This window comes from Pseudochaenichthys georgianus, chromosome 21, assembly GCF_902827115.2.
Source record: "Pseudochaenichthys georgianus chromosome 21, fPseGeo1.2, whole genome shotgun sequence".
NCBI lineage: Eukaryota > Metazoa > Chordata > Actinopteri > Perciformes > Channichthyidae > Pseudochaenichthys > Pseudochaenichthys georgianus.
The window spans coordinates 10,034,702-10,055,775 of record NC_047523.1 but is presented as its reverse complement, the minus strand read 5'-3'; the positions used below and the strand labels follow the sequence as shown (position 1 = coordinate 10,055,775).

The window sequence follows — 21,074 nt, the reverse complement described above, 5'->3', positions numbered from 1 at the left end:
CAGTTATGATCAAAGAGTGGCAGACTGATTCTGGATCTCCTGGGTGACCATGTGCTGGTAATTACATGGAAACTCTGGCCTCCGGGCTTTCAGCTGAGACAACAACCATAGGATCAAGGGGCTACGAGGATCACAGAGCAAAAACATGCACATATGATCCTCGGAAATTAGATTGGTCTTTCCAAATCTCGTGGTATTACTAAACATTTTATTTAAGAGATGCTTTAAATAGTAACACGGAAATCCAGCTCCTCTTTTAGAAACTCTACTAATGCTTTAATGTTCAAAAAGCTCTTTATTTGTATCATACTGCCTGTGCTGCACCACCTCTTTTCACCCTCTGTCTGAAACCAGAGCCCAGTCTGCTCTGATTGGTTAGGTGGCCAGCTCTTCTGTGATTGGTTAACTGCCAAGCGATGTGTTAGAAATGTCCTGACTCTCAGCATAGGATTTACAATGTGTTGGAGCACAAGCCAATAGAAGCGTGTGTGTTACATAGTGATGTCACAATGTTATTGAAGTGAACAAAGGCATCGAATGGAAGCGTTTCAGGCAGGGGGGAGTGTGTCGGAGAGAAACTCCCTGTGAGGGAATTTGGGATTTTAGCCTTTGTAGACCTTTCACACAAATCTATAGTACTCACTTCAGGAATTGGAAAACCCCAAAAAAGCATAACAGAATGAATGTGACAAGGAAATGTTATTACGACTTGAATCATGCAGTCATAGTTTGATTTCGGATATGACTAATGTTAGCTTCTTCTGTCAATTGGATTAACGTTTCAAACATAATAAAAGTGGTGTTAATATGGGGAGATGTTCCTGCTTAACACCACCTGCTGTAAGAATCATTAATATTTGTTTTCCCAAAGAGTTTATTTCTGCAATATTTCAAAAATTAATGGAATAATCCCATTGGCTTCTTGTTGAGGCAACCAGTGTGATGCTAACTTCCAGTTCAGCCAACACAAATATGTCTTCCATGCACCACCGTGAATCACTAGCTGCATATCTAAAGTTTAACATATGCAGTGATTTGAGTCCTGCATATCATTAGAACTCTGCACAGGCATCGTAATAAAGAGCATAACCGTTTAAGGATTCTATGTTAACCAGTTCAATATTCTGTTAACACCCATTACTCCCTCCTTTTGGGTTCAGGTCAAATAGGATAGATTTCCATTGAAAACATTTCATAAATATTGACAGTTTTATTTGGTGGAATATTGAAGCAAATCGTGGGGTAATAGGTCAAATCTAACCCAGCAGAGAATTCTGGCAAAGGAGTCTGGGTGGTTTGGAAAATGTTTTATTTAAACTTTATTCAGGAATATCGGAGACAGCAAAAAGCAGTTATTTGATGCGTGGCATGGACCAAATGTAGCTACTATATTAACTATTGTTTAGTCACACTTGATGCTTTGTTACATAATAATTGACTTGCCTGTATGTTAACTACAGGTGTCATACAGAAACTAGAAGGACTCAAAGGAGGGTGATGAAGTTAAAAAAGCAGATTATAATTAATCCCATAATATGGAATGCCACCACCTCTGCCATTGGACAGAAGAGTGCTGCAAAATGGACATCTCTGATAAATCACGTCCTTGATGTCCACAAAGTAACATTTTGTTTCCACAATGTCAGAAAGCTGCACTGACTGCTGTTGAGTCATCAAAGTGCTTCAAGTCTGGCAAGTTTGCATAAATCTTTATACATTATTTAAATCAGAGACAATTATTTTAGGACTTTCCATTTGGTAACACAGAACTCTATACACCACTGACCTTGCCTTAGTATTTTGCATTAATAGAAACGCATTACTGTAGAGTTTTTGTAGATTTCTTCTGTGATCAGCTTTAATGGTAATATGATGAATGCTAAACTGAAAACAGATTTTCCCAAAAGCAAGAAGGATAAATACTTGGTGCAAAAATGTTGAACAAATGTCTCATGCCTGGGTACTGTGATTATTAATAATATTGTAATAGTAAGAGGTTTACTTTTTTGAGTATGTGAATAAATCACTTTTTAAACTGTATGAGAGGGTGTGCTGTGATTATTTTTGATGTGTCTTTTGATTTCAGCGTTCATCAAAAGCGACATATTGTCTGTAATGCATTTAAATTCCACTCCCATATTTAAAACGAGTAAAAAAAATGTTCACCATGTCACATACAAATATGAAGCTGTCCATATCAAGAGACTGGTGAAATCAATTTAGAAAAACATTATGGAAAAAACGTTATTTGTGTTATTTGAGGATGGTTAAATCAGATGTTTGTGGAGCAATGCTCACAATCTATATCCTATTGAAATATGTATCCTTTATTCTCTTTTCATCCCAACATGAGCTTTAGTGGATATCTCATTTACATTGGTTATTTACGTTGTTATTTATTTCACTAAACATGTTTCCATTGCATTGTTTTGCTTTCATCAATGAACTATACCTTTCCCTAATGTTTCCCTTTTTGAATGCACCAATTGAAAATGTGCATTAAAATTGGTCGTTGAAAATGTTGTCATTTTGCAATAGCAGCAATTAGCTACCTAGCACTAACTGCATAACTACAGCCTTACAGGGGACCAATAGCACGACTGTAGACTCTCAATCTGGTATGTGAGCCTGGGATCATTTTATAGCACTAATGCAGCCATGTTTCTTAAGCCAAGATCCATTCCAACATGTCATATATTGCCAATGGAAGTCCACCCAAACTCACATTGAATGCAGTGGCGGCCGGTCCATAGCGGCCCCCCCTCTTCCCACATGTTTGATTGTCATTAAAAAAATATATATATTATATTTTTTTTGCGTAAATGCAGTCAGCAAGAATACAAAAAAAAGCTAACGTAATGCTATAAAGCAGGGGTCGGCAACAGGTGGACCGCGATCCGGACCAAGGCGCCGACCTATACGGACCCGGACCTATAATCATTACATTAATAGGGGATTTCAATTTTGACGGGGCGATTCTATTTTAACTGCCGCCGACAGGGGGCGAAAGAGACGAGTGAGCGATACAGGGAGATAAACACAGAAGAAGAGACGAGAGCGCGGCAGAGAGAAGCGGAGAGGAAAGTGAGTGACGAGAATAATTATCGATACAGGGAGAGAAGACGGAGAGGAGAGTGAACATGCATGTTAGCGGCAGACAGGGAGAGACAGATCATTACACATGGCGCTCTCCAAGAAGAGGAAAGTGGACAGTGAGAACAAAGCTTTTAACCCTGAGTGGACGGACTCATTCATGTTCATCCTGCTGGGAGCACAGAACCAGTGTGTCTCATTTGTTCAGAGACCGCGCATGCGCTCATTAAAAGTGCCAAAACGCCAAACATTCCCTCATAAGTCAGAACTGAGGTCACAAAAAATAAGCAGTATCAGAGCCCAATATGATCAGTCCACCAGGATCAAAATTAAAACTAAATATCATTCCAGGGCAGGCTAACCGAGGCTAACCGATGAGCACCTGCATGTGTATGAGAATGGCCCTGACACCATTTCAGCCCAGATTTAAACTCCTGGCAGGACAAGCTCGAGCTTAATTCTCGCACTGAATTAAAAAAAGGGAGTGAGGGACTGCAATATAAGAGGGAAAGAAAGATAAACTTTAAAACTGTTCAATTGTTATGATGTGTAAAGACTAGAGATATTGTTCTATTATCGTCTGAAACTGTTAAGTCATGATGTGAAACGGTTAACAAAGAAAAAGGGAAACTCAAGCTGCTGCTACACTTTATTTTATTTATCTAAAATTAAGCACTTTTAAGATGCACACATTTTCAAAAGCTATTTTATTTATTTTCTCTATTTGTAAAGGCAGCCTGAGAGGAACATTACACATATCCACAGTATGTACTGTATATCTGTATAGTTCAATGTTAATTGACAATAAATATTGTTGTTTTTGAATTGTACTTTCTTTATTTGATTGGCAGTCAGTTGTTGATTACATGCAGACGTTGATAAAGCTACAGGCTACTTCAATATATATCACACTAATTCATAAATTATTCAGTACGGGTGGCGCTGTGGTCTGTGCATCAGATCAAGGGGGGTGCTGGGGAACTCCAGTTCGAAACCCGCTCCTGCCGCCACTGCGTCAGGCCGTTGTGTCCTTGGGCAAGACACTTCACCTGGATTTGCTCCTGTGGGTATTGTCCACAATACATGTATGATACTAATGTGTACTTGTAAAAGCACCTCGATGACTTCGAGGCGTGAAGATGGACGGTGTGGCGCAGTGCGCTGTGCAATGATCATCAGATCAAGGGGTGAAACCCGCGTCTGTAAAGCCGTTGTGTCCTTGGGCAAGACACTTCACCTGAACTTGCTCCTGTGGGTATTGTCCACAGTACATGACCATTGCATGTATGTGTAATGTGTATTTGTGAAGCGCTTTGAGCATCTGGAAAAGCGCTATAAGGAATTATTATTTATTATTATTATTAGACATTTTGATGTTCCGGACCTTTGCATGGGGATATTTTCTCTAACTGGACCCCGTTGAATTTTAGTTGAATACCCCTGCTATAAAGGAACTACAACATGGTTGGATGGCTGGGCATCGTCAACCGTGATAACATTTAGTAGTGTCATTTAGCCACTTGTTAGCAATCATAGTTTTTATGACATGGATGCTCCGGACATTCACAAATAGTGTATCTTCTGAAGTATTTTATGTAGTAGAAGAATATGTGAAAATCATATAAGCTTGTGTTAAACACAGACCTTATTTCCGATTCAATCCGTAAACCCTTTCAAAAAAACTTTTGATTTTGAGACGATGAAATGGAAAGGGCTAAAATGCCATGTCTTTGTTGGGGTTTTAAGAATTACTGCACCACTCTATAAACTGCTGTTTTTACATGACTTGCCATCTAGCACTGGCTTTGAGGTATGGAACAAAGTCAATTCCCAGACCAATCCAATCCAATCCAATCCAACTTTATTTATATAGCACTTTAAAAACCTTCAGACCAAAGTGCTGTACAGAGAGATAAGCTCACACAACATAATATAAATACAAGATACAAACACAAAACAAACCAGAATAAACGTAATAATTAAAAAAAAAATAACAGCCATATAATAAAAACAATAGACCACTGAAAGCAAATAAAAGCAACAATCTACTTGTTTCTGAATGCCAAGGAGAAGAGGTGGGTTTTAAGACGGGATTTAAAAGCAGTCAGTGTGGGAGCCTGTCTGATGAGCAAGGGCAGGTCGTTCCACAGTTTAGGGGCGGCAGCAGAGAAAGCACGGTCCCCTCTGCGCTTAGACTTTGTTTTTGGCACCCTTAGGAGCAACTGATCAGCTGACCTGAGAGTGTGAGTTGGCGTGTAGCTGTGTAACAGCTCAGAGAGGTACGGCGGGGCCAGGCCATTCAGGGCTTTAAAAGTAAATAAAAGAGTTTTAAAATGAATCCTCAAATGAACGGGCAGCCAGTGGAGTGAAGATAAAATGGGGGAAATGTGCTCGTGTTTGCGTGTGCCAGTTAGTAGCCGTGCTGCTGCATTTTGCACCATCTGGAGGCGAGCAAGGGAGGATGCACTTATCCCCATATATAGTGCATTACAATAATCCAAGCGGGAGGTGACGAAGGCATGGATTACAGTTTCAAAGAGGTCACTATTTAAAAAAGGCTTTATTTTGGCTAGTTGCCTGAGGTGGAAAAAGCTGTTTTTAACAACTGCCTTGATCTGGCTGTCAAGCTTGAGTTCAGGGTCCATCTTTATCCCAAGATTTGTGATGGTAGGCCTGGTGGAGTGGCCCAGGGATCCTAAAAAAAGACCAGGCTGTAGGTTTCAGCACAACAAGTATGCCCTGTAGTGGAAAATGTCATTATTATCATTCTTATTATTATCCTTATTATGTCTTTCATATGTTTAAACCAAATGCTTCTTATTTCCTCTTGTTGTGCTTTTACCATTATTATTCTATTATATTCTCTTATGAGTTTCCCAGTCTCTGCAAGGCCACAGCTGTTTCAGCAGACTGGGAGACTCATACACAGTCACACAAAGTTCCGTTATGCTATCTGCAAGGCCAAACGGTGTCTCATCAACAATCTGACTGTGTGAACCCAGATTGTTCTCTTTCCCACTCCTTTTTCTATATAACCTTTGCTTTTCTATTGTTCTGCGCACTCTCGGGCAGACTTTCCATACTCTGCCCGACCGGTGACAATATATTATTATGTCGTGTATTTGAAGCTTCAAATAAATAACCAAAAGACAGCTTTGCTTGATTCACCATTTATTTGTTTTATCATTTGACTTGTACTCTCCAGAGCCGTGTTTGGGAGCCAGATTTCCATAACAAATGGCGTTGTCGGCAGGATCTCTGTATGCTTGATCGGGGAAACCTCTGGACGCTGGTGGGTTGCTCCGGGATCTTGGATCCTCCTCTACCCCGACATAAAACGTACAGGACGAGGGGACCAGCGCGAGGGGTGGAACCGATTGACTTCACGAGATCCAACGAACTCAAAGGGCTTTCAATACTCGGTGAGATGTGCAAAGTCTAAATTGTTTAAAGTTAAACGTAATTAAAACTCCATGACATCAGGAGAGGGACTGCTCGAAAACAGAGATATTTGGCATATCTAGCATCGACGGATGAAAAATAGTGTTTTGGTGACACGGAGTGTTTTGGTGACACTTTAATAGTGTTTTGGTGACACGGAGTGTTTTGGTGACACTTTAAAAGACTTTGCTATGGGGGCAAAGCAGGGGAGGGGGTATGTACAGCCTCCTGAGGGTCCGATAGTTGATGTCATGCGAGCAAAATATGGTGAAGAAAGTCTGGCTAAATTAAATATATGGACGGAAATGTTCGGATTTCCTAAGGGAGGTTCTTTGAGTAAATTAAAAATCAAAAACCTAAGGGATAAATTACAAGAGTGTGAAGATGGAATGAAGAAGAAGAGTACAATTAAAGTAAAAGATTTAGAGAGACTGGACACTCATAGAAAGTGTTTAAAATACTGGGAGGATGAAGCAGAGTGCCGTGAAAGGCAATTGGCCGCGGCAATAAAAAAGATACAGGCTGAGGATAAGACTGAAAAGAAAGATAAAAAGTGTTTTGTGTTTCCTCCACAATATAAATCACATGCTTCCCTTTATCCTCTGGGTTTCAGGCGTGCGGGACCCTCTCCCTCACCTAAGTTCCCCATTCCCCCCTTCCTCCCCCCGTCTGCTACCTGCTGTGGAGGCTCCTGGAGGGGCTGCTGCTGCTGGACCAGAGGTCAACATACCAGCCGCCGCTGGAGCAGCTGCGCAGTAAGACACACAGACAGGGAGCAGAGACGAAGAGAGACAGAGAAAAGAAAATGAAGAAGAAGAAGCAGGACTGAAAAAGATCCATGACAAGAGAGAGAAAAAGAAAAGAGACGCGAAGAAAGCTGAACTCTACAGAAAAGAACACCTCCAAAAAGGAATAACTACATGCCCTGCTTTCCCTGGCCAGCTGACCATGGTCCAGGCTATTACAACCACCTGGACCCAAAGTGATGGCCGGGGCAGACAAGGGGGTTTCCGAGGCCGGAGCAATAACTAGAATCGCTGTTTTAACTGCGGACAGACGGGTCATCGGTTCGCTGAATGCCCACACGAGAAGAAGAAAAAGAACTTTTGATCGGATAAATCGGACCACAACAAAGACAATTCTTCAAACTAACAGTCGAGGGAGGGAGTGGAGGAGGAAGGAATTCGGTCGGGGGAGACGGACCCCATGCCAAGCAGCATCTAACCAGGGAAGTGACACACACACACACACGCATCATACATGCTATTGAGAAATTAGAAGAATTAGAGGACATGTCTGTAATTAAAAAGGGTACATATTTGAAATATGACAGTGAATGTTTGCGTTAAGAAATGTCCCACACATTTTTGGTTGATTCTGGGGCTACACATTCTGTGGTAAAAAAAGGGTAGATTTGCCTGAATGCAAATGTAGTGATAGATTTATTCATATGCTGGGTTTATGAAAAGGAGAAGTTTCTGTACCACTTCAGAGTGGAGATAACGGTGTTGACAGTAATCCATTTCCCACATCAGTAAAAAACAGTTATTTTATCATCTGCCTGCCCAATACATTTACTGGGCAGAGATCTGGTTCTCCGGTTCGGCTTGGACCTCATTTTTCCACAAATGAGGGTCTTAAAGTCCGACAGCCATCTCCTACGATGGTTCAAAAAGTGTCATTTGATGATAAAGAACTGGTGAATGTGTATCAATGGGCTGCTGACATATCCTGATTTTCAGGAGTTGTTGCGTTTGACTGGTCAACGTGGTTTTCCACCTGCTGTGTGGAAACTTCTCATGTTGCATTGTACTGCTAACGTGGTTGAAAGATCCGTGTAAATGCTATGATGAGAGTTTTACTGTTAGAATGTGTGAATGATGAGCTCATATTTAAAAATGTATTGGAATTCGCTGGGTAGCGCTATCTCTGTTAAGACTCACACACACACAAGACACAACCAGCTGTGTCAAATCCCAGGGGCGGTCCACACATTTCACTAGCCAGGGGGCCCCACTGATAGATGGAGGGATTTGGGTCCAATCGTTAAAGATTGGGAGTCAGTCACTGATTGGGCACCTACACACACAGAATATGTCATGTACTCTATGTCACGTGACGTGTATCAAAGGAAAATGTGCACGAACGTAGCCGTTCTGCGCACATTGCTGTTGGTTGAGGATAAGGTAATTCTCATATCTCTGAGCTTCCTGCCGCGCTTTCAGATGTGCCATACTCACTCTGGGCAGCTCACAGATATGACGTAGGGTTAATGTCCACGTTCACGTACCGTACCCATTGAAACGTGAAGCTGTTGATGGCCAGTGTTTACCTCTCTGCTTAAACAAGGGGTCATTATTCCGTGTAACGATTCCAGTGTTTCCTGTCAAAAAGATCAGAGACAAACCTCCTGACGAGTGGAGATTTGTCCAGGATTTACGATGTAAATGCAGCTGTGCATGCACGCTCGTCCGGAATTCTTATCTGATTACTCCAAAAGTTCCAGCCTCTGCAACATATTTACTGCCATAGATGTCTCAAATGCATTTTTCAGTGTTCCGGTACACAAAGACAGTCAATTTTTGTTCACATTTGAATATAATGGTAAACCTTACACATTCACACGTTTGTGTTAAGACTAAATGTTAAAAAAGTCACTAAGCAACAGATGATGTCATTCTTGCGTATGTGTTCATAACACACGGCTGTTGTTATGCTTGCTGTGACGTTACATTAGTCCGTTCTCTGCTTGTAATTATGCCGTTACAAGCTTCAAAGTTGTATTTATCATCTGAATTTGCCGAAACAAGTTTAATATTCTGAAAGCCAATACTTTGAAGATGTATAAGTGAGGTGTCTTGAGTAGTCAAAATTACCTACAAATCATTGTACACACGTGTACATATTATTCTATTTTTATGCAGCTCTGTGTGATTTTGTAGCTACAATTCAGACTAATACACTACCAGAAGTGGAATAAGTACTCAGATATTGTAGTGAAATTAGAAGTACTCAGATATTGTACTTGAGTAAAGGAATAAGTACTCAGATTGAGTGTTACAGTAAAAGTCCTGCATTCAAAATGTTCTTCAAGTAAAAGTAGAAAAGTATTATAAAAATATAGTGAAAGTAAAGACAGTAAAAGTAGTCGTTGTGCAGATTGGTCCATTTCAGAATAATATATATGATATGTTTTATAATGATTGATCATGAAAGTGTTCTCAAAGCTGGTGAAGGTGCAGCTACTTTGAATGGCTTTTTATTCTGCAGAGTAGCTTGTGGATTTACTCCAGGTGGAACTAAAGTCTGATTCAACACTTGATTATATTTCACATCATTCATCCACATCTGTGAAGTAACTAAAGGTATTACATACATGTAGTGAAGGAAAAGTACACCATGTACCTATGACTTATGTTCACTTCCAACCTAAAAGTACCTAAAAAATAGTAATCAATAATGTATTGAAAAGTTATTTGCTGATTGGTTTTTATATCGGCTCAGCCAGGTTATATGGGAGGCCCAGTCTACGTACACTCTAACAACAAATGCCTTGGCTTAACGAAGAAAATCAAGGCAATAGGTTGCATCGATGGTTATTGAGTTAAGACAACTTCTATTGAAATGTTGTTAAAGCAACAAAGTTATTTGGGTTAGGGGAGAAGGCTTTTCCTCTACAATCAGAGGTGTTTTCAATTACCACTCACTTAATAATTGGTAGCATAAACACAAGTTTTTAAGTTGATTACTCCAAAGTTCCAACTTGTTTTACCGTATTATTTAAATATAATCTTAAATTGTATGTACTTAATTACCACATGTTGAACATGAACACATGTTTTTAACTATTTATAAATTAAGTTGTTCCAAATAATATTGTATTCAATAGGGTTTTTCTCTTAGCTTTTTCATGTTTTTGCCTTTAACCCTCTGAGACCCACGGGGCCGTATACGATCCCAAAGATCACGTTGTGTTCAAAGCGTCATAACTTCTCAGCTGTTTCAGCCAGAGACATGCCGTGTTTTTCCTCTTCAACTACAGAAACGGCACTAAACAACTCTATTCAGTTTTTCATTGGAGGCGTTTACTTATTTCGGTGAAATGAATGCATAAAGTTGTATATGCTGCGGATGGTCTCACCTTGATTCTGGCGCATCGCTCATCATTTATAGATCTATTCTCATCCACCATCTTTGTTTCTGACGTAAAGAGTGAAAGAGTCACGTTTCTGAATCGGACACTCTGAGTGGATGCAGTCACAGCCAATCGGAGTCTGATTCAGAGGGTTGCCTGTCTGTTCTGATGTTATGTTTACTGAAATGAGAGCCGGTATAATTCCACGCGCGAAATAAATAAATAAAAGTTGGAATACGTTCTTTTAGTGTTTTGAAAGTAAACAAGGACGGCAAAGACGTTTACTAGAGCTGAGGCTTTGGAGCAGATTTTTCAAGGGGACAATGTTGATGAAAATTCAGACGAATCTGCTCAGCATGCCATGTGTGATTGAGGACATGATATATCATGTGTACTCTTCAAAATTGGCAGGACAGAAAATGACAATTCTTCGCAAAAAAACGCCCATGGACACTGCCCAAAAGAATGGGCATAACTATTGAACAGAATACGTTAGAATCTTCTAATCAGTTATGATACAATGATAATAAATGTGTGCAATTTTCTGTGTTGAATGTTTCTTTCAATGTTATGGTTAGCAGTTCTTTTTAATGAAATAAGTAAAACATTCAAGCTCCGTTTTTTATTTATTTTTTATTTATGGGCAAATATCCCCTATTATAGTGTATATAAGTCTCTAATGAGTGACACATATCATTAGCTGAGGTTGTGTTGATTTCTGGGATGTGTAAAACTTGATTTTACTGCAAAGAAATGACAATTTATTAGGCAAAACACAAAAATATACAAAAACAGAAATGTCCTATGTGGGTCTCAGAGGGTTAAAGAAAGAAATTAATTGATTCTACAACAAAAATATTAGGCAATTCATTTTTTATTTTTTTTGAACTGCAGGTGTTTATTTCAACACATGATGTTTCAAAAGGAGAGACTTCATTTAGTTTGAATATTGCCTGAAGACAGTTGACGTAATTTCCATTGTGTGCACACCTAGACCGGACTTAAAGACAGACAGGTTTTTATTGTTTGGACTTAAAAGACGTTCCTCTGACCAACGCTGACCTCATTTTGTATGTTGATGGGTCTGCCTCTCGCGACCAAGGGGGCACTAATTTATTTGTTTGGTTTTTTTGTTGTTTTTTTTTGTTTTTTTTCCTGTTGTTTCAGATTCTGCTGTACTCCGTTCTGGACCGCTTCCATGCCACCTCTCAGCACAGGCAGCAGAGCTCATCGCACTAACTGAAGCCTGCACGTTTGCAGAAGGCAAAACCGTGACTATTTACACTGACTCACGATATGCTTTCGGGGTAGTACACGATTTTGGGGCTATTTGGAAGTGTAGACAATTTCTTAAATCTGATGGCAAACCAGTACTTAACCATGTGCTGGTTGCAGGCTTACTAGACGCCATTCTGCTCCCATCTGAGGTTGCAGTCTGTAAATGTGCCGCACACGCAAGCAGTACAGACCCAGTTTCCCTAGGAAATGCGTCTGCTGACTCAGCCGCAAAGGCCTGATTCCTCTCGCACCTCACGCACACTCATTTGTTAAAATCCCTGTCTCCTCCTTTACTGACAAAATGTCATCACTGACTTCCATGCAGCAGCTAGCTACGCCAGTTGAGAAGGCTCAATGGAAGGCTGCTGGGGCTGTTTTTGACCTAAAATCCACCATCTGGGTTGGCCCAAAGACATTTTTTCCCTCATTTCGCTAAGTTGACACATGGGTGGGATCATGTGTCAAAAGGGGGGATGTTAGAGTCTATAAATCAGGAGTGGTTCACAAGGGGATTCACAGTAACAGCTCAAAAGCACTGTGAAGCATGCTAATCTGCATTATGCATTACGCAAAATTACAAACTAGCAAAATGCTGTGCAGACACAGGTCTGTCATGGACACAAGCTCTGCCCATTGTGCTGATGTACATGAGGATGCGGAAAAGAACACGGAGTCAACTCAGCCCATTTGAAATCCTTTTTGGGGCACCTCCACAGATTGGACTCAAGGCTCCAGGATGTCCTCTTCCCTCCACAACTTTGTGTGAGGATGCTATGTTGTCATATTGTGTTAACCTATCATCCACTTTAGCAGACATCCGACGTCAGGTAGCCGCAGCCTTGCCTACCCCTGCCACTGGTCCGCTTCACCGCCTTCAACCGGGCGACTTCGTGCTGGTCAAGGATTTCCGGAGAAAGAGCTGGAAATCCAATCGTTGGCAAGGTCCCTACCAGGTGCTTCTCGTCACCCAGACAGCGGTCAAGGTCGCCGAGAGAGCTACATGGGTCCACGCCAGCCACTGCAAGGTCGTGGTCACAGGAAAGGAGAAACGATAGAAACAGATGACAACAAGTGACATATCCAAGTCACCAACAGATGACAACAAGTGACATGTCCAAGTCACCAACAGATGACAACAAGTGACGTGTCCAAGTCACCAACAGATGACAACAAGTGACGTGTCCGAGTCACCAACAGATGACAGCAAGTGACGTGTCCTAGTCACCACCAGCACCACACTTGCACTACATACACCAAAACACACTACACACAAGGTGTCACGAGCGAGTGCCAGCTGAGCGGTTCCATATGCTCTCTGGTTCCTCGTTTGTGTTATCAGTGTGCGAAGTCTGACGGTCCGGGTCACGAAATCGACCGAGAGAATACACACACACACTCCATGGAACATTTCCCCCTCGTGATGAGGGCTCGCCTGGAGAGACGACAACGCAACCGTGAGCATTGTGAATGCTACTGGAGAGCCTGGACAATCATAGAATGGTTCCTCTGCATACTTGCCATGATAGTTGTGTTAGGACTAGTCCTATATTTTATGTATCCATTTCAGCACACAGCATGTCAGCCAAAATCGAGGTATCTAAGAGGTACATGGGGAAAGCAGGGCGAACCACATTTATTTTATTTTGTTGTCTGTCTGTATGTATCCGGCGCCGACCCGTGTGGCACATTTTACATAGACATCGCGCCCAAAACTCAGACCCCGGAAAAGCGTAAGCAACCTTTGACGCCACTGTTGACATCCATAGGTACATCTACATTTAATCTATACATAGGCGATAACGACCATAGCAACATTGATGTGGGTCAGACCAGTAATGGGATCACCGGTAACGTCTGGTGGCACACTCTGAGATCATTCTTGCAGGCCGCAGGACAAAATGGGTCATGTTATGCATGCACTCTTTTCCCCCAGGACTCATCAATGTCCGTGCCAGTTCGTCCGCGCTCTCTGACCCAGGTTGAACACCTCTGCGCGTTTATGGCTCTGACAAAGCCCATCAAGGATGAAGACAGCGTAACCGGGTGGCGTTATGCTAGGCAGCTTCCCCCACCATGCAGCAATCGATCTGACTCCTCTTTGCGTGCATCCACGCTTGACACCACATACGCAAAGTACCAACCCGTCAGCCATGTGCACCCTAGTCATTTGAGAGGGATGAAACACAACCTCTGCATCCAGAGAGTTTACCACAAAACGTCTCTTACACCACATTATTTTTTCCTAGGCACTACTACTGGTTGTACTCGCATCCTACGGAACACATGCGGTGACGGTGCTCACAAAATCTCGTATTGTCACATATCTGGTGCCCCTGAGAGAATCCTTTCTAACGTAGCATTCCCTGATGTTAAACATATTTCCCTCCAACTGGCGTGGCCCAGTGATTCTGGGTTTAGCGCGCCAGAAGATTACGTTTGGTTGTGCGGCAACAAGCTCTATCAAGTTCTGGCTCCCCTTTGGATGGGGACATGCACTCTATCTAGTGGATTTGAATCCAGCAGTCACTGTACTCACGTCCTTAATGCACACGACACATCATTACCCAGAGTTCCAACACCCCGACCACCACAAGGTAAAAAGAGATATGACGTCCGCTGGAGCTAAATTCATGGGTGGCCTGTTCCCATGGTGGGGTACAGTAAACAATGCCCATAAAATAGATACCTTACACGTCCGGCTAGAGAATCTGACTTATGAGACGACTCAAGGCTTCCAGGCATTGACCCCATTCATAATAGCCTCTAGGAACATGCTCATGCAGCATCAATTCGCTCTTGACCTTTTGTTCGCCTCAAAGGGTGGCCTGTGTCATGTGATCGGTGACTCCTGTTGCACTTACATTCCCGACGCCACCAAGAACATCACTGACACCGTGCTGCATCTTAACAACCTGTTAGCTTTCGTTCAGTATACTACTATTCCATTACAAGACAATCCTTTGCGCCACAGTGAGATAGATCAGCTAGAATCAGAAGAGTCTGATTCCGATTCATCAATATAATCATGTGTGTATCTCCTCTCTTATGCTTACATTATATTGGAGTCTGTCCTCCACAAAAACAGCCAGTTTTCTATGATATATTTGTGATGTGTTTACTTAAACCAGCGATGGAGGGTATTCATTGATGTGTTATATCAGTCTATCCTATCATTTGTTTTTTTCTATTGATCAAGTATGATCAAAAGGGGGGAATGTAGTGGAAAATTTCATTATTATCATTCTTATTATTATCCTTATTATGTCTTTCATATGTTTAAACCAAATGCTTCTTATTTCCTCTTGTTGTGCTTTTACCATTATTATTCTATTATATTCTCTTATGAGTTTCCCAGTCTCTGCAAGGCCACAGCTGTTTCAGCAGACTGGGAGACTCATACACAGTCACACAAAGTTCCGTTATGCTATCTGCAATGCCAAACGGTGTCTCATCAACAATCTGACTGTGTGAACCCAGATTGTTCTCTTTCCCACTCCTTTTTCTATATAACCTTTGCTTTTCCATTGTTCTGCGCACTCTCGGGCAGACTTTCCATACTCTGCCCGACCGGTGACAATATATTATTATGTCGTGTATTTGAAGCTTCAAATAAATAACCAAAAGACAGCTTTGCTTGATTCACCATTTATTTGTTTTATCATTTGACTTGTACTCTCCAGAGCCGTGTTTGGGAGCCAGATTTCCATAACAGCCCAAAAAAACAAAACACAAAAAAACATTTTTAATCAATGATTTTATCACTGAGCACAATCTCGATGTTATGTTTTTAACAGAAACTTGGATTGAACAAAATAACAGTGCAGCTGTTCTTATCGAATCAACCCCTCCCAACTTTAGTTTTATGAGTCAGGAAATAATGCATAAGAAAGGGGGTGGAGTTGCTATTCTGTTCAATGATTCCCTTCAATGCAGGAAGACATTGTATTGGAAACTTTGATTATTTTGAATACGTGGCCCTTCAGCTGAAATGCTCCTCTCGAGCTCTGTTCCTAAATATCTATAGACCACCCAAATACTGTGCAAGCTTTTTTGATGACTTTACTGAACTGCTGTCTATAGTGTGTATTGACTTTGACCGTCTAGTCATTGTTGGTGATTTTAACATCCATGTTGACAACCCTCAGGACAGAGGGGCAAAATAACTGTTTTGTGTTCTTGATAGCTATGGACTGACTCAGCATGTGACAGAGCCCACGCACAATAAGGGGCACACTCTGGACTTAATTATCTCAAAGGGTCTGAATATCTCTAGGGTTGTGGTGACTGATGTTGCACTCTCTGATCATTCCTGTGTTTTCTTTGAGAGCTCTATTTCTGTTCACAAAATTTTTCAAAAAGAGGTAACCACAAAGCGATATTTAACTGAAAATACTAGGGAAATGTTTACTCAGAATTTTTCTTCCACACTTGCCCCTGCTAACATCTCAGTAAATGAGCTAGTAGATCATTTTAATTCAAAAATTAAAAATGTTATAGATGCCATTGCTCTAACTAAGGTATAGGAAGTGTCTGGCAAGAAAATATCTCCATGGAGAAAGGCCATGACCGTGAAAACAGAAAAAAGAGAATGTCGAAAAGCTGAACGCAGGTGGCGAAAAACAAATCTCCAGGTTCACTTTGAAATCCATAAAGAGAGACTTGGCCTTTATAATTTGGAATTGAAAAACGCATGACAATCGTTATTTTCTGACATCATTACCAAAAACAAAAACAATGCACGTGCCTTGTTTGCTTCCGTCGACAGACTAACTAACCCCCCAGTGTCAGTAGCCTCTGAATTTCTATCCACCAGGGCATGCAATGATTTTGCCTCCTTTTTCACTGACAAAATTCAGAAAATCAGACAAGCAGTCAGTGCCTCTGCATCAGGTACAGCAAATGTGTTGTCTGTGTCCACTTAACAGCAATTCAAACACCATGACACAATTCCATCAGATTAATGATAAACACCTAGAGTACATTATACAACTTCTGAAATCCTCCTCCTGCTGCTTTGATATTATTCCAACAGGATTTTTCAAAAATGTTTTTCGTTGCATGGCCTCAGATCTACTTCACATATTAAACAAATCTCTTCACTCAGGTATTTTTCCACAGGCCCTCAAAACTGCAGTCATTAAACCGCTCTTAAAAAAGAATAATCTATAATCTAGATGCTTCAGTAATGAACAATTACAGGCCCATATCAAAACTCCTATTTCTAGGTAAAATCATTGAAAAAGTTGTTTTTCAACAGTTGAGTAATGTCTTGCATTTAAATAACTGTTTCGATGTGTTCCAGTCAGGCTTTCGTCCAAACCACAGCACTGAGACTGCTCTTGTAAAGGTCTTTAATGACATCCACTTAAACACAGACAGTGGCAGAACTTCAGTGTTAGTATTATTAGATCTCAGTGCTGCGTTTGACACTGTTGACCACAGCATATTACTAGACCGACTGGAAAACTGGGTGGGACTTTCGGAAACAGTTCTAAATTGGTTTGAATCCTACCTAGAGGACAGAAACAACTTTGTTTCTATAGGTAAATACACATCTGAGTTGACAAATGACATGTGGGGTTCCTCAAGGCTCCATCTTGGGGCCTCTTCTCTTTAACATCTACATGCTAACACTGGCTCAGATAATGAGAAACAACAAAATAAGTTACCATAGCTATGCAGATGACACACAAATGTACGTAACAATTTCACCAGGAGACTATGCTCCAATTCAAACACTGAGTAGGTGCATTGAACAAATCAATGACTGGATGTGTTAGAACTTTCTCCAATTAAACAAAGATAAAACTGAGGTAATGGTTTTTGGAGCCAAGTCAGAATTGTGACGACCCCTCCCCCCTTCTGCCTGGCTGTGCTCCCTGCCTTGCTGTCCTCTGGCAGGTACTGGGAGTGTCGTCCTGGTTGTGCCCGCCCCTCTAGAGGTGGGGCCACAAGAAGGTATAAAGGTTGCCCAGATGCAAGGATCACTCTCTGATTCAGATCCTGGCATGCTGCAGCAACCTCAGCCTACAGCCTGTGTTAGGTTTGATGCACCCTCCAACATGCTACAACACCCTTCCACACACGCTACAACACCCTTCCACACACCCACACACTGCTCACACTACTGACAGTCTGATTCTTACATACACTATTCATCAGAGGTGTTTTTCTATATCCTGTTAAATAAACAGATATTTGGCATTTAACTCTGTGTGGCCTCCCTATTTGTTCCAGCCTTAGGTCAGGTTGTAACAAGTGGGGGATCGTCCGGGATCTGAACCCGGGACCTCACGCACCCCAAGCGAGAATCATACCCCTAGACCTCAGATCAGACGAGACAACCCGCTGAATTTAAGCATATTACTAAGCGGAGGAAAATAAACTAACCAGGATTCCCTCAGTAGCGGCGAGCGAAGAGGGAAGAGCCCAGCGCCGAATCCCCGTCCGACGGGCGGATTGGGGAAATGTGGCGTATGGAAGACCCTTGCCCGGTGTCGCTCGGGGGCCTGAGTCCTTCTGATCGAGGCTCAGCCCATGGACGGTGTGAGGCCGGTAACGGCCCCCGTCACGCCGGGGTCCGGTCTTCTCGGTGTCGGGTTGTTTGGGAATGCAGCCCAAAGCGGGTGGTAAACTCCATCTAAGGCTAAATACCGGCACGAGACCGATAGTCGACAAGTACCTTAAGGGAAAGTTGAAAAGAAGGTTGAAGAGGAGTATTCCCCAGATGATGGTCTGTTGAGAGGACAGCTTAAGAATTCTGAGTCACTGGCTAATCTGGGTGGAATGCTGGGTCATTTAACCGAACCGCGGCGCACAGAGTTGGTCGATCTAGTTAAAAACTACCCCTGCCTGTTTGGAGACACTCCATATCGCACCCACCTTATAGAACACGATATTGAGGTGGGTGATGCTAAACCGGTTGGACAGCGTTTTTACCGCATGTCTCCGGACAAACGAGAGCATTTAGAGGCAGAAGTTAGGTATATGCTTGAGAATAACATTGCTGAGCCGTGTGCTTCTAGTTGGTCTTCTCCTTGTTTGCTGGTTACGAAACCAGATGGTACATTTAGACCATGGACTGATCTCGGCAAGGTGAATTTAGTGACCAAACCTGACTCGTTTCCACTCCCTCGCATGGAGAACTGTGTGGACCAGGTCGGTTCTGCTAAGTTTGTCAGTAAATTTGACCTGCTAAAGGGTTACTGGCAGGTCCCGTTAACTGCAAGAGCTAGGGAGATCGCCTCATTTATCACGTCCAGTAGGTTGTACTCATACACCGTAATGCCATTTGGGTTACGAAATGCCCCAGCCACGTTTCAACGCCTGATGAACCAGGTGGTGTCAGGTCTTGCTGGCTGCGCTGTGTATCTGGATGATGTTGTGGTATACAGTGACACTTGGGAGGAACATCTCCAACACATTAATGCGCTGTTTGAACGTCTTGCCTGGGCTTGTCTGACCGTTAACATGGCAAAGTGTGAGTTTGCTAAGGCAACGGTCACCTACCTGGGTAAAGTAGTTGGCCAAGGACAGGTTAAGCCAGTGAGGGCATAGGTGCTGGCAATTGAGCGGTTCCCTGTTCCCACAACCAGAAAAGAACTCTCTCGTTTCCTGGGCATGGTGGGATACTATCGTGGGTTCTGTCAGAATTTCTCTACCGTGGTTGCGCCCCTCACCTCTCTTCTCAGCCCTAAGGTCAAGTTTGAATGGTCTCCTCGATGTCAACAGGCTTTTGAGGCTGCGAAAACTGTGTTGTGCTCGGCTCCTGTCCTAGCAGCTCCCCAGATGGACCAGCCCTTCATTCTTCATGTGGATGCTAGTAAGGTTGGAGCTGGGGCAGTACTCGCGCAGGTTGATGAGAGTGAGTTTCTTCTCTAAGAAATCTAACTCTCATCAATTAAACTATTCGATCATTGAAAAGGAGGCACTGGCACTCATCTGGGCGTTAAAATATGTTGAGGTGTATGTTGGGAGTGGAGTTGGGCCCCTGGTGGTCTATACAGATCATAACCCCCTAACCTTTCTGCACTCGCTCCAGAATCCAAATCAACGCCTTATGCGTTGGTGTCTCTTCCTCCAGCCTTTTCATCTGGACATTAGGCATGTCAAAGGTGTGGATAATACAGTGGCTGATGCCATGTCCAGGGCTATAACCTCCTAGGTTAACTAGTGTTTTTCTCCCTGCAGGGGTGCCTGTTTTTTCTGTTTGCCCTCTCTTAAAATGCTTCTTAGGTACCAAAGTTGCTGAGGGGTTGAGCAAGAGGCTACATATGTGCTTGCCGGTTGTATGAACATTTGAAGGTTAACTTTGGTTGTGTCTATTGTGTTTGGTGGTTGTGTTTTTGTGCCTCAGGTTGGAGGATCCTAGTGGGTCCTCCATTTTAAGGGAGGGGGTGTGACGACCCCTCCCCCCTTCTGCCTGGCTGTGCTCCCTGCCTTGCTGTCCTCTGGCAGGTACTGGGAGTGTCGTCCTGGTTGTGCCCGCCCATCTAGAGGCGGAGCCACAAGAAGGTATAAAGGTTGCCCAGCTGCAAGGATCACTCTCTGATTCAGATCCTGGCATGCTGCAGCAACCTCAGCCTACAGCCTCTGTAAGGTTTGATGCACCCTCCAACATGTTACAACACCCTTCCACACACCCACACACTGCTCACACTACTGACAGTCTGATTCTTACATACACTATTCATCAGAGGTGTTTTTCTATATCCTGTTAAATAAACAGATATTTGGCATTTAACTCTGTGTGGCCTCCCTATTTGTTCCAGCCTTAGGTCAGGTTGTAACAGAACGTATAAAAGTTAGCGCTGAGCTTCAGTCTGCAATGTTCAAAACAACAGATAAAGCCAGAAATCTAGGTGTAGTCATGGACTCTGACCTGAGTTTCAACAGTCACATTAAAACAGTTACTAAATCAGCCTACTATCACCTAAAGAATATATCTAGGATTAAAAGACTAATGTCACAGCAGGATTTGGAAAAACTTGTCCATGCTTTTATCTTCAGTAGACTCGACTACTGCAATGGTGTCTTCACAGGTCTCACTAAAATATCTATTAGGAAACTGCAGCTGATTCAGAACGCCGCTGCTCGAATCCTCACTAACACTAAGAAAGTGGATCAC

At 42.4% G+C, this 21,074-nt stretch overlaps 1 long non-coding RNA gene across 1 annotated transcript; it reads left to right on the top strand.

The window, feature by feature from the left end:
• The first annotated feature begins 5,843 nt into the window (after positions 1-5,843).
• On the top strand, positions 5,844-15,574 carry LOC139435931 (uncharacterized). The gene is made up of 2 exons (XR_011645139.1): positions 5,844-6,515; positions 7,148-15,574. It is a non-coding gene; the product is annotated as an uncharacterized lncRNA (long non-coding RNA).
• The last annotated feature ends 5,500 nt before the right edge of the window (positions 15,575-21,074 follow it).